We start from the raw sequence: 8,113 nt of genomic DNA on the forward strand, positions 1-8,113 counted from the left end.
GAAATCAACGAGTAAGGCTTAGGTAGTGTTTGGTAGACAGGTGTGAAGGGAACGGAACATGCATGTTCTGTTCAGTGTTTGTCATGTTTTTGATATGAAACGGAAAGCTTATTATTATATGATTGGATTTCGGGTTGAGTTGGATGAATTATTATGGAATCCGGTATCCGATCCGAAGATGATTGGATCATAGTAAAATTCATCTGATGGAGCCGTTTGCTCACTCCAACCCGCATTTTTATCATTGGATCGGATTGGGTTGGATGCAGGTTAAGGGTGATGGGGGCAAATGACCCCACCTGAATTCCAAAAAATAGGCTAATAGTATGACAGAATATTAGGATACTAGTGTAATATTGCCCCCAGACTACATAAAATGCCCCCACTATCATTTCCACTAGGTAATATACTCTTTTGTTTTCTTTAATTTCCATTTGATAGTATATCCGATCCATTGTATCACTCATTCTTATTTCCATTTGATAGTATTCTTCTCTAACAATACAACACCATGTCCATCACTTCAGCACTCTTCCCTTTTTCTCATCCAGTATTAACCCCTTCTTATTCCTTCTAAAATTTGTATATGTTTCTAAATGCATGCATACCAGATATTTGATAATACCAATTAATTGGTGAGATATTTTCCCTCAAATTACATGTCCTGATCAAATGTTTTACTGTACTTTTCAGTTCCTAACTCTTGCTTTTTTAGGCACAGAGTTCCTAACCTTGTTAATGACTATAAGTTATTAAATTAACTTCAAAAGGAGATAAACATTCATTAGACTAAGTGAGCGATGAGAAGAGACAAGGGAGAAATGTAAGATATGATAAATAATGTGATAAGAAAAGAAAAGATGTAGGAAAAGAAATTGAGAAGAAATGAAATGGAACAGAAAATTATTTGTAAATAAATCAAAACACAATATAGAAAACAACTAAAAATTGAACAAGTTACAAATATGTTATATATATATATATATATATATATATATATATATATATATATATATTACCCCCCAACTTACCGTCACTTATCGGATGATTTCACTGTGTTGATTGAGCACATGTGCACTCCTACTTCATATTTAGTTGTGATTCCTAATGTTGTTTTCCACTTTCTACTCTTCATATTTAGCATCCACTGCAATATTGTATGGTTTTCCATTTATTTTCATTTTCATGGGTGAAACAAACACGTATACACTTTTCATGATACACTCATTTTGTTTTCAATCTTTCCAAATAGACCGACATATCCTTCCCTCCCAATATATTTTGTATAAAAATAAAAAAATGGTACAACTAACAGCTAACTACCCCACACACAGCACCTTTTCACACATTATGCGAGAGAGCTAGCTTAGAAGAAGAGGATAAACGAATTAGGATTAGAGGGTATTTCTATCATTTGATTTATTTATTGCTCAACTTGCCGGAACCGCACCATCTCGATCCTTCTTCAGTCTTCATTCAACACCTGAAGTTGCCATCGTCCCCTTCCTCTTCACTTGACGTCTCCTTGTTTCTGCAAATTAAAGCGGTGCTTCTCTTTTCTTTTCTCTGTTAACATTTTATTAAACCAAGCAGCACTACCATTTTCTTTTTCACTAAACATGTGTATGTGAAACAAATTAGGTAGGTTTAGTTATTGGGCTTGGCTTATAGTTTGTATTAATGTCTGTGAATATATTATATGTGCCTATAAAATTTGTGTGTTTGACTAAAATAAAATAATCTGTGCGTTAATTATATATTAGTCTATTTTAAGTCATAGGATTTTGATCAAACTTCTTTGGGTTGTTATTTCCCTGTATCTTATCTCCTTTTTCTTTTTAATGGAATAAGGAATAAAATGTTAAGTTAATGGAATAAGGAATAAAATAACTCTTAATAATTTTTTTAATGAACTCATATAATTTTAAATTTTGGTATGCTACAACTAATTTATTTTAAAAAATTAGCCATGGTGAATGGCAATAGATACTGTCCCTGGCATAAATCACAGGCTCAAAGTCATGGCATGTAACCTTGTTAACTAATATTTTTATAATATATCCATTTTATACACACCCTAATAGACATCCACCATCTATATATCTATATATCAACCTCGCTCAGTTAGCTACTTTCTATCTTTGGAATTGACAAAAGAAAGAGAAATGGGTATGATACATCACTGGTTGAAATTGGAATGTAAAATCGCAATCATAAAATTAGACCATGAGACTAAAAGTTGATCTTTTTAGTGGCATTGGAGGTAAAGCTAGAGTTGTGGGGGCATTTGAAATTTTTGTGGGGCAGTCAAATATTTTTTATTATAACTACGTAGTATAGTATGAGAGACATCCCAAAGTGACATGGGGGCAAATGTCCAACACAGAGAGAGAGAGGTCTAGGTAAATAGCTAATTAATTAAGATGCTAGTTTTGGTTTTGCAACACTTTTTTTTATACTTAATGAGAGATTTATTATGCATGTGATTTGAAATCAACTGACTGTGTTATCCTATTTTTTCTGCATGGTAGAAGTGACCTTCATTGCCAAGTTTTTGGATGAGAAGCTTTGTGCGGGAACTTCAGAAGAGGGATTAGCTAGAGGGTACACTTGGTCAAGTTCTGGTTTTATTCAGGTATATATATGCTCAATTTTTCATTGGTAGAGTGAAGTAGCTAACATCACACCCTGTCAATTTCTTGTATTTTTCATTCATGCTCACGGTGATATATCATTGCAGTGAAGGCAAAGAGTGAGGTACTGGCCTGGTCTTGGCAGCGAGAGATTTTTCTTTGACTACTTTTCCCTCTATAATGGGTATTTCTTCTCTGCCCTTATCTCCCTATTTAGTTGCTTACCTTTGATATAAGGTTTTTTGTTGGTAAATGCATTGACTTTTATGTTCTAATTCAGCATTTTGCAGTACTGTCCATTGTCTTGTGAGGGATTTTTAGATCACAATAAATGTTAGGGTTCTTCTAAGATGGAACTTAGTTTGGTTTGGTCCATTGTAGAGGTTTTTTAGGAAGTGTGAGTGTTTTGGTTTCTTGCACTATAGCACTAGCATTCCCCTTATTAAAAAGAATGAACATAGTAAAAAAGCAACTGGCAAAGTAGGAAACTTAATGTTGAATTCACATTTTTTGTTTTTGGTTCTAAATTAGTCCATGTGTTTTTATTAAATTTTCATTATTGGTTTTTGATATACTCATTATGTTTGTTCATTATACTGGATTGGTAGCATTTGGCTATTTTGCTAAAATTACACGCTAGTGAAGAAGACACAGAATGATGAAACATGTTAAAATTAATTGTGTTGATTTATAATGTGGCAAACAGGCATTTACAAGTCTGTTCCGGAGCTATGGCTGAAGAAACAGTCTCTGAAGAAGCAATATGATGTGATGAGTTTCTTGCAGCGACTGAGGTTATGGGAGCATCGTCGGGAACCTTATATTGGCGATCTCACCTGGCCTACTCGCCATGGCAAGGCTCGCCACTTGGATTACATGGCTAAGCAGGTCAAATCAACTTTTTATTTGTTTCATATGCTGATTTTAGAGCTTGATTTTACAATCTTTTTATTCACCTGATAGTTTCCCCCTATGTACTGTCTCAAACTTCATCTATTACTAGCCACTATAGTATCTGATATCTAACATCAAAATTGGTTATAAGTTTCATTTCTTAAGATATTATGATTGTTACTCATGATATATGGTGTCGGTTAAATTCTTCATATTTTGGACATTTGAATTGCGGTCTAATATTCATTTTTTTGTCTTTACTTTGTTAGTCCTACCTTGTATGCTTGGGATCACATTCATCTGGCCAAATTGCTGATGTTGAATCAGTAACCAACTCTCACTATGATTTCCTTGGACCTTACATGGGAAGGTATAGAAGAATTTAACCACAAAGTCCATAAAATTTTGTGGTGGAAAAACCAATATGAACTGATTAGTTAAATTTTCTTATGTACATGCAGCACAGAGAAGGCCAAAGAAGCAATATTGTACTCTTATGATGATAAATTTTTTAATGGCTTTGCTGCAGTATTTGATGAAAATGTAGCATCGAATATTGCAAGTAAGTAGTTGAGCTTCATGCATTTATCCTACGTATATCTGCCCATTTTGGACTTACTTAATTTTCTAACCATTGCTTTGTATTTGGTTCATGCAGAGCATCCGAATGTAATATCTGTAATCTTGAGCAAAAAACATACAATGCACACAACTCACTCATGGTTTTTCCTTGGGTTAGCGGGAAAAACCGGTGAAGTTCCAAAGGCCTCATTATGGCAGAAATCATTTGGTGAAGATATAATAATTGGAAGTATAGACTCAGGTAATGAATGATCGATCATTATCTTTACAATCGTTGATAATATATTCTTTTATCAATATATAAATAAAATGATTTCTAAATTATGGTTTATGAATATTGATTGATAGGTGTTTGGCCTGAATCCAAGAGTTTTAGTGATGAAGGGATGGGACCAATCCCAACCAAGTGGAAAGGAATATGTCAGACAGACAAAAACAATTCAGACAATTTTCACTGCAATAGGTTATTCTTTCTCTTTCAAAGTCCTCATAACAACTCCAATTTAAAGTTGGTTATATTTTAGTAAAAACATTCAGTCCTTATTAATATTAATTATATTTATTTAACTCTTGTTGTAAAAGAATTATGCAGCCATCATGCGTTTGTTGCAGAGTGCTTTTTATCTCCATGTTGTGAGGGCTGTTGTGGTTTTAGGAAAGAATCATGTATTTTTTGTATCTGCTAAATCTTGTTAGGTTGTTGGGATTCTTTTCATAGTTGGGCTTTGGCTTCTTTGAATTTAGGGTACTCTTTTTCCTTTTATAGGGTTTTTCCTAGTAAATGTTTTAATAAGGCCCTTACTCAAAGTTCTTGTTGGCCATAGCCCGGGGCATGATGTCGGTGCGGGATGAATTTTGTAATTGTCTATCTTTTTGAAGTACCTCAATAAAATTATGTTGTTTGCTTTCAAAAAAAAATTGTTATGGCTATTGAAAGCAAATTTGTACGTATTTCAATATATGTTTGGAGATAGAAAGTTGTACCCAACAAGTTTAAATAGCTTCAGTAGAAGTTAAAATTGAGCTTATTAAGATTGTGATTTGCATTAGTTGCATGATTAAAAAATTCTTCATCTTTTTAACTGTTTTTTTTATTTGAATTGATATTTGTTGCTCCTATTTACACTCACTATTTTTGTATAGAAAGCTAATTGGCGCAAGATACTTCTACCAATCGTTTAAATCTTTTGGTGGCAAGGGTTCATTTGCAAGTGCTCGTGACTTTGATGGTCATGGCACACACACACTATCCATTGCTGGAGGTAACATTGTTCATGGAGCAAGTGTATTTGGCCTTGGCAAGGGAACAGCGAGCGGTGCATTACCAAAAGCTCGAGTGGCCTCTTATAAGGTGGGATGGCGATCAAAATATGGTCAACCAGACTCTTGTGATTTAGACATTTTGAGTGCTTATGAAAAGGCCATCAGTGATGGCGTTGATGTTATTTCAATGTCAATGGGTGATGAGAATCCCGAGGAGTTTATTTATAGTGCTACTTGCTTAGGGTCCTTCAAGGCGGTTGCTAATGGAATTATTGTTGTGAAGTCTGGAGGAAACAAAGGACCTTCTCCTAATACTGTCACCAACTTGGAACCGTGGGTAATCACGGTGGCTGCAAGCACAACAGACAGAGAGTTTTTTAGCTATATTACCCTTGGCAACAAGAAAGTCCTTAAGGTATTTTAATCTGTCTATCATCCCTTACCTTTACATTCTTGTATATAATAGTCTATATCATTAAGACCTAAGCTTGATCTTGTTCTTTTATTGTTAGGGAACAAGCTTTCATAAGTCTGACTTAACACCTGGGAAATTCTACCCGTTGGTCAGGGGTGTTGATGTCAAAGCCCGCGATGCATCTGCCGAAAATGCGTAAGAGAACTTAAATTAAGTTGATCCTCTTAATTCTTTTTTACCTATGATAGTGAGTATTCTCTTGATATAATTAATTCTTGTAGCATGTTATGCGAGAGTGGAGCTATTGATGAAAAAAAGGCAAAGGGAAAAATACTATTTTGCCTTTTAGGTGGTGATTTTTCGGTGTATGAGAAGGGTGTGGAAGCAGCGCGTGCAGGCGCGGTTGGATTGATTTTGGCTAGTGACGGGGATTTAGAAGTTGCTGAATGCCCTGATGATGTTCATGTGCTTCCTGCTTCACATGTCAACTCTAAAGATGCTAGTTACATTCTGAATTACATCAAGCACAACAGGTAGTTTTCTTCCTTATGCTCCATGCTTTTGAAATTGATTTATCCATGCCTAACAATTTTATACTATGCACATATGATGCAGGTCGCCCAAGGCTCATATTTCAAGGGTGGAAACACAACTGGGCATAAACCCCGCACCTTATGTTGCTTCATTTTCTTCAAGGGGCCCAAATCGTCTTGACCCAGCAATCCTTAAGGTTGCGTTTGTTTTTCATGATTATAAATCACGCTTTAGGCTATCTTAAACCTTAATTGATCATGTATTATTTCTGTTTCAGCCTGACATCACTGCACCGGGAGTAAACATTATCGCTGCTTGTGCTGGTGCGTATATGGGAACTCCTTTCATTAAAATGTCAGGCACCTCAATGGCAGCTCCTCATGTTGCCGGCATTGCTGGATTGCTTAAATCAATCCATCCTGATTGGAGTGCTGCTGCTATAAGTCAGCACTAATGACCACAGGTAAATGGGTTTGTTTACACGTACACTTATAGCTATAAGATCATTGCATTGACATTCAATTTCTTATACCATTTATTATAAAAAATAACCTCTCCTTCTGCAGCAAGTACAGAAGATAACTCTGGAGGGCCTATGTGGGAGTCAGATTATTCAGAATTGGAAGAGGCAACTCCATTTGCTTGTGGCGCAGGCCACATTCAACCTAATCGTGCTATGGACCCAGGTCTTGTGTATGATTTGGATGTTTGTGATTACTTGGACTACCTATCACAGCGTGGTTGTGATAGTTTTGATCTAGAGATGTTCTACAACAGACCGTATACTCCTTCAAAGTCATTCAAAATCGGAAATTTTAATTATCCGTCTATTGTGGTTCTTGACCTTGATCTTGGACGCTCTGTGACGGTTAGTCGTGTTTTTACGAATGTTGGGTCCCCCAGCGAGTATAGAGTGAAAATCAAGGCACATCCACAATTGCAAGTTGTAGTTAAGCCTCACATTTTGACCTTCAAGAAAAAAGGTCAAAAAAAGGAGTTTAAGGTAACATTTACCTGGAAGCCTAAGACGAAGACGAAGGCGAAGGCGAAGGCAAAGACAAAGACTGAATATGTCTTTGGAAGGATACTTTGGAGTGACGGGGAGCACGATGTGAACACTCCTATCACGGTTAGATACCCCAAGTAGCTTCCTTGTGAATTCCATCGTATTGTAATAATTAATATGATTACTTAAGCCATTTGGCAATTCTGTTCTAGTACTTAAGCTTTACTGTTTCAGGCATTTAATTTCAAATTCATGTTCTGTGACTGTATGACCGTAGAGAAATTATCTAGAAAAACAGAAATTCCTTCTGCACTCATGAAGTGTACCAAATCAGAACAAATTTTACTGTCTGCTGTATTTTGGTTCTGTTTACAAAGGAACACTTGCAGGTGGTGGATCAATTGTTGTAGTTAAAATGTTAAATCTTCAAAAAAGAAATGCCAAGACCCTAATCTTTGAGTACATGTCTAATGGTAGTGTTCAGGTGATGCATCGAAATTTTCGTTGTGATATAAAGCCAAACAATGTTCTTCTTGGCAATGATATGGTGGTCCGGTCATGTTTGAAATTGAAGCTATCTGTTTTCTTCATGGTATTTCCAAGTAATTGGATAGCATGTTATTTTATGAGATGTCAGTTATTTAGCTTCCTTCCTTTTTTGAGTTGCTTTTATTCTCCTTATTTTGAATTTATATTCTCCTTTTTATTGTTTAAGTTGCTTGCTGAAGTACCACGAGGCACACTTTTCATATGCTGCTGATTTGCATTCTTGCAAGGTAGGCGGCT

The 8,113-nt window shown here is 35.6% G+C and overlaps 1 pseudogene; it reads left to right on the plus strand.

Annotated features, from left to right (window-relative positions):
- Positions 1 to 7,709, plus strand: part of LOC130725754 (uncharacterized) — a 15,487-nt pseudogene extending 7,778 nt beyond the window's left edge.
- Positions 7,710 to 8,113: the final 404 nt, after the last annotated feature.

Source organism: Lotus japonicus, chromosome 6, assembly GCF_012489685.1.
Source record: "Lotus japonicus ecotype B-129 chromosome 6, LjGifu_v1.2".
Taxonomy (NCBI): domain Eukaryota; kingdom Viridiplantae; phylum Streptophyta; class Magnoliopsida; order Fabales; family Fabaceae; genus Lotus; species Lotus japonicus.